The following is a 5,261-nucleotide window of genomic DNA, read 5'->3' as shown; positions in this document are numbered from 1 at the left end:
TGGTATTGAAACCCAAGCAGTTGGGTTCCAGAGTCCTTACCCTTTTATATTGCCTTTTTTATGGTCAAATGAATTTCAATTATTGGTTTAAAACTTTCTTCCTTCACGAAATACATCATTTTATTTGGGACCAGAAAGCATGCCTGTGTCTTTTTCCTCCTGCCCGGAGATAATCCTACAGGTAAAAAGTCAGTTAAGAGTCAGGTTGCAATGCTTATTGGCTTTCAGGAGCCTTCTAGAAACATGATATCCTCCCAGGGATCTGCCCTGCAGCCCCAGCGTCTGATCCGAATTCCTCATGGGATTTTTTAAGGAGGAGGAAGAGTGGTTAACCATGGAGAAGAGTTTCCAAAATGAAAATAAACCAATAAACAACATGACTTGTTAACGGAGATCCAGTGACTTTGCCTTTTTACGTTCAACACGAAGGTGGGGAGAACGAAATCATTTATAGAACTCTTATCTCCCCCAGGAGATATTTAAGAAGTGAACATATTTTCTGAAATTTAAAGGAATGCCAAGTTTATGTAAAATTATACCAATGATGACAGAAGCTTGAGAACAACAACAAAGCCAGCCAGAGTTGATGCCCACGCTTTCGGGCTGAGAAACACAGAAGAGGACAAGAACAGGGCAGCATGAACGTCATGAAAGTGGGGTGATGGGGAGCAAGGCAGGGAGCCTCTCTGAGCTGGGAGAGCTTGGACAGAGGACCTCACCTTTCTGGCTCTCTAAAATTAGATGCAGGGCCAGGCACAGTGGCTCACACCTGGAATCCCAGCACTCTGGGAGATCAAGGTGGAAAGATCACTTGAGCCCAGGCGTTTGAGACCAGCCTAGGCCACATAGTGAGACCTCATCTCTGCAAAATTAGCCAGGTGTGGTAACACATGCCTGTATTCCAAGCTCTTCGGGAAGCTGAGGTGGGAGGATAACTTGAGCTTGGGAGGTCGAGGCTGCAGTGAGCTGTGATCATGCCACTGCACTCCAGCCTGGGTGACAGAGGGAGAGCCTGTCTCAAAAATAAATAAATAAAAAGTAAAATAAAACGAGACACTGAGAGTAGCTACTCCAGAGAATTGTACTAAGAATTCTACCAAGCTGGGTGTGGCGGCTGACACCTGGAATCCCAGCACTTTGGGAAGCTGAGGAGAGAGGATTGCTTGATTTCAGGAGTTTGAGACCAGCCTGGGCAACATGGCGAAATCCCATCCCTACAAAAAATACAAAAATTAGCCAGGCGTGGTGTTGCGTGACTGTAGTCTCAGCTAACTGGGGGGCTGAGGAAGAAGGATCACTTAAGCCCAGGAGGTTGAGGCTACAGTGAGCTATGTTTGTGCCACTGCACTCCAGCCTGGGCAACACAGTGAGACCCCGTCTCAAAAAATAATAATAATAACAACAACAAAAACAAAAACATACCCACAGGAAAAAAAGAAAAAATGGAATTCCACTAGCGCTGGGCATGCTGGTTCATGTGTGTAATCTCAACACTTTGAGGGGCTGGTGTGGGAGGATTGCTTGAGCCCAGAATTTTGAGGCTGCAGTGAGCTATGATTGTGCCACTGTAGTCCAGCCTGGGTGACGGAGCAAGACCCTGTTTGTTTGTTTGTTTCTTTTTTTTTTTTTTGAGACAGAGTTTTGCTCTTGTCGCCCAGGCTGGAGTGTAATGGCACAATCTCTGCTCACTGCAACCTCTGCCTCCCAGGTTCAAGCGATTCTCCTGCCTCAGCCTCCCGAGTAGCTGGGATCACAGGCACCTGCTACCACTCCCAGCTAATTTTTATATTTTTAGTAGAGATGGAGTTTCACCATGTTGGCCAGGCTAGTCTCAAACTCCTGACCTCAAGTGATCCACCCACCTCGGCCTCCCAAAGTGCTGGGATTACAGGCATGAGCCACCATGCCCAGCTGACCCTGTTTCTTAAAAGAAAAAAAAAAAAAGAAAGAAAGCATCCTACCAGCTAATAAAGATCTTACTTAACACTGTTTCTGGCACATGGCACGTGCTGAATAAATGGTATCTGTCACTGGTCCAGACTTCTTTGGATTTCTACTTTGGCTTGTGATTAGAGAGAGCCCCAAGCTTGCGTTCATCAAAGGCTCACTGTGTCAGGCCCAAGCTAAGGGTTCTACACACTTTTGCTATTTAATCCTCACATTAATCCAGGTACTACTATTACTATGATCCCATTTGCAGATGTGAAATTGACACTTTAGAGGGGAGAATAAATAGGTTTGCCTGAAAGATTTATGCCAAGAGGAAGGGGAGTAGCCTGGGATAAGGACTGAGGGCTGCTCTGACCTTGCTTTCCACTGCACAACTTTGCAGGAAAAAAAAAAAAAATGCAATTTTTGTAATTCCAGGTGCCTTTTTTTTTTTTTTTTGAGATAGAGGCTCATTCTGTCACCCAGGCTGGAGTGCAGTGGCACCATCTTGGCTCACTGCAACCTCCTCCTCCCGGGTTCAAGCGATTCTCCTGCCTCAGCCTCCTAACTAGCTGGGATTACAGGTGCGCACCAACATGCCCAGCTAATTTTTGTATTTTTACTAGAGACGGGGTTTCACCATGTTGACCAGGCTGGTCTCAAACTCCTGACTTCAGGTGATCCACCTGCCTCAGCCTCCTAAACTGCTGGGATTACCGGCGTGAGCCACTGCACCTGGCCCCAGGTGCCTTTAAGTTTAAAGGGACCTGCTTGTTTCTGGAAAGTGCCAGTGGGAATTCCCAAAACGGAGCAAGGTGTGCCTGGAACTTTTCTTGAGTGGGGCGTCTTTGCTCCTGTTTAGAGGCAGAAACTTTAGGTGGAAGGTGTTTCCTGCACAGTTGAAGCACTTCAAGGTAGACTTGAGGAACCTGTGCCCTAGGGCTAAATCCTGCTCACTCCTCAGTTTCATCATCCCGGGGTAAGTGTGTTCAAAAGCCTCCACTTCAAACAGTAGTCCTTGACTGGATGCGGTGGCTCACACCTATAATCCAATACTTTGGGAGGCTGAGGCAAGCGTTCAAGACCAGCCTGGGCAACACAGCAACACCCTGTCTCTACAAAAAATAAAAAAATTAGCCAGGTGTGGTGGCGTTCGACTGTAGTCCCAGCTACTCAGGAGGCTGAGATGGGAGGATTGCTTGAGCCAGGGAGGTTGAGGCTGCAATGAGCCATGACCGCACCACTGTACTCCAGTGAGACCCTGTCTCAAAACAAAACCCAAAAACCAGCAGTCCTTAAAATAGGATGTTTGTGCATATGGGCTGTGTTTCCTGTTACTTGGCGAAAATGGTAAGGAGAATGTTTATCTTAGTCTACTAACCTAGTTTGAGTTTTAAAATCACGAGCAGTAAATATTGCTTGTTATTTGTATGTGGCTCTTTTTGTTATTTTTTTTCTTTGTTGATCAGTTCTATGACTTGGGGGAGAAAGGTCTCCCACCTCCATCTTTAAAATCAGAAGGGTGCAGGTTTAGTGATGTGCATATCAAGTCTGGTGATGAACTTGACATCCTAAGCTCTCACCCTTTGAATGGCTCTAAATGAGAAACCTGGATTCTGGGCATTTTTCTTCATGTGGCTGATTCTCTCACACTCATACAGTCATTCCTTCAGTGATGTATTCATTCATACACCAAACATGGAGCACCTGCCACAGCTTATTTTTTCTTTAAATTCTTCTTTATTTAAACTTAAATAGAGACGGGGTTTTGCTATATTGTCCAGGCTGGTCTCGAACTCCTGGGCTCAAGCAATCTGCCATCTTGGCCTCCCAAAGTGCTGGGATCCCAGGCGTGAGCCACCACGCCTGGCTACCTTCCTCAGTTTAGACAAGTCTTCTCTCTCCGGCAGCCCCGTGCCTCTCAGAGTGCTAAAGTACTGGTTTTTTAAATTGTCCAACTGTTGCAGGTGGATACTGCTGTAAAATATAATAAAAATAAATTACCAGAAAAATAAGATTTTAAAACCTCAAAGACATACAAAATACAAATTTTAATTTTTTAGTTTAAGATTCAACAGAGGCCAGGCACAGTGGCTCACGCCTATAATCCCAGCACTTTGGGAGGCTGAGGCGGGTGGATCACTTGAGGTCAGGAGTTCAAGACCAGCCTGGCCAACATGGTGAAACCTCGTCTCTACTAAAGATACAAGAATTAGCCAGGTGTGGTGGCATGTGCCTGTAGTACCAGCTACTAGGGAGGCTGAGGCAAGAGAATTGCTTGAACCCAGGAGACAGAGGTTGCAGTGAGCCGAGGTCGGGACACTGCCCTCCAGCCTGAGTGACAGGCTGAGAGACTCTGTCTCAAAAACAAACCAACCAACCAACAAAAAATAATCAACAGTAGCCGGGCGCGGTGGCTCACACCTGTAATCCCAGCACTTTGGGAGTCCAAGGTGGGCGGATCACAAGGTCAGGAGATCAAGACCATCCCGGCTAACACGGTGAAACCCCATCTCTACTGAAAATACAAAAAATTAGCCGGGCTTGGTGGCGGGCACCTGTAGTCCCAGCTACTTGGGAGGCTGAGGCAGGAGAATGGCGTGAACCCGGGAGGCGGAGCTTGCAGTGAGCTGAGATCGCGCCACTGCACTCCAGCCAGGCCGACAGAGCGAGACTCTGTCTCAAAAAAAAAAAAAAAAAAAAAATCAACAGAGGACATTTTGAGTAGTATTGTGCTTGAGGACACAATTACAATACAGTGTGGTAAATGTCCTCATATGTTTGAGACCTCAGATGATAGGAACATAAATAGTTTTGTGGAAACCCATAGGATTCAATTATCTATGTAGTAGAAAAAGCCTTAAAGATTAGATTCTGGTGCTTGGCTCAGCAGCACAGCTACTGAAATTGGAATGATACAGAGAAGATTAGCGTGGCCCCTGCACAGGGATGACACACAAATCTGTGAAGTGTTACATAAAAAAATAAATAAATAAAAATTTTAAAAATTAAAAATTAGAGTCCAGGGGCCTCAATGTCTTTACTTGTCAGATAGCCTACTTCATAAGGTTATTGGGTGAAGGTGAAGCATCAAGCACTAGATACACCTGAATCTGAGGAATTTTAAGCAAATCTCTCATCAAGTTCCATTGGTAGTTTAATAATTCAAACCTGCTGGGTGTGGTGGCTTATGCCTGTAACCCTAGCAATTTGGGAGGCTGAGGCAGGAGGATCTCATGAGCCCGGGAATTCAAGGCCAGCCTGGGTAACATAGGGAGACTCTGTTTCTACAAAAAATAAAAAATTAACCAGGTGTGGTGATGAACGCCTGT

The 5,261-nt window shown here is 45.7% G+C and overlaps 1 non-coding gene across 1 annotated transcript; it reads left to right on the top strand.

The window, feature by feature from the left end:
• The first annotated feature begins 4,806 nt into the window (after nucleotides 1-4,806).
• On the top strand, nucleotides 4,807-4,913 carry LOC112130445 (U6 spliceosomal RNA). The gene has a single exon (XR_002912710.1). It is a non-coding gene; the product is annotated as a U6 spliceosomal RNA (small nuclear RNA).
• Nucleotides 4,914-5,261: the final 348 nt, after the last annotated feature.

The sequence above is a fragment of the Pongo abelii genome, chromosome 21 (assembly GCF_028885655.2).
Source record: "Pongo abelii isolate AG06213 chromosome 21, NHGRI_mPonAbe1-v2.0_pri, whole genome shotgun sequence".
Lineage (NCBI taxonomy): Eukaryota > Metazoa > Chordata > Mammalia > Primates > Hominidae > Pongo > Pongo abelii.
This window is presented reverse-complemented; position numbering and strand designations above follow the sequence as displayed.